Raw genomic sequence first — 1,317 nt, 5'->3', positions numbered from 1 at the left:
GAGGCTGCCCCTTAGCGTGGGCGCAGGATCCAGCCCCTCCCTCCCTCGTGTCATCAGTTTCCCACTTTCTACTGGCTCCTTCCTTCCTGCCTAAACACATGCTGTAATTCCTTCCAGTGGTGGAGGGAGAAAAGACTAAATAAATCAAAACAAAATGCTCCCATAAAAATCCACCACTCTGTGTCCAGTTTCCTTCCAACTACTGCTCCGTGTCTGTGACTCTTTACAGAACAATTCCTGGGTCCATTCTCTCACCTACTGGGTTGCCTTCTTATTTTTATCTAATGGATATATGCACATAGTTTTAAAAAGTAAAATACTTCAACAAGACTTGATATATAGGCCAATGTCCCCAATCTTCCACCTCAACGTATCTCTTGAATCTAGAGATGGGCTGTTTTAGTCCTTTTAGCTGATTCTCTAATTGTTATTTCAATGCCTCTATATAGCACGCTCCTGGGCTTCCTAGGTGGCACAGTGGTTGAGAATCCGCCTGCCAATACAGGGGACATGGGTTCGAGCCCTGTTCCAGGAAGATCCCACATGCCGCGGAGCAACTAAGCCCGCGCGCCACAACTATTGAGCCTGTGCTTTAGAGCCCGTGAGCCACAACTATTGAGCCCATGTGCTGCAACTACTGAAGCCCATGCGCCTAGAGCCCGTGCTCCGCAACAAGAGAAGCCACGGCAATGAGGAGCCCGCGCACCACAACGAAGAGTAGCCCCCACTCACCGCAACTAAAAAGAAAGCCCGCGCATAGCAAAAAAGACCCAACACAGCCAATTAAATAAATAAATAATAATAAAAAAAAAATTGCATGCTCCTTATCACACTCCTCTGTTTTTCAGTTTTAGTTCTCATCTTTCTTTAACTGGTTCTTCTTTCACAGACCCCTGTTCTCCAAGTATAATTACAATTTATAAGTATAAATTTATCAATTTTGATTAGCTCAGTGTGCAATATTGGCATTCTTTTGTTGAACATAAGTCACCTCACAAAACATCCACATCAGACTAGGACACCTAAGACCATGACACAGTGAGACAAAACAAGAGCACGACATCACTCTGTCCAAGCACAGACCAAACAAGGCAGCACTGTGCCCCTCACGATGTACCAAACCTCCCCCTGTGCTGATAAGAGCGACCCTTGCTTATTGCCAATCACAGCTGTATCCTCACCCTCGTCTGCCCTCCCTACAGGGAAGAGTCACTGAGATGTCCGGTCACAGATCTTCCTCCACGGCCTGACAACACCCAGTCTAGCGTGAGCCCTTGCTCCATAGACCCTCCTCAAAACCACCCAACCAGAGCCCAC

Source organism: Hippopotamus amphibius, chromosome 11, assembly GCF_030028045.1.
Source record: "Hippopotamus amphibius kiboko isolate mHipAmp2 chromosome 11, mHipAmp2.hap2, whole genome shotgun sequence".
NCBI lineage: Eukaryota > Metazoa > Chordata > Mammalia > Artiodactyla > Hippopotamidae > Hippopotamus > Hippopotamus amphibius.
Note: the sequence above shows the minus strand (reverse complement) of the source record.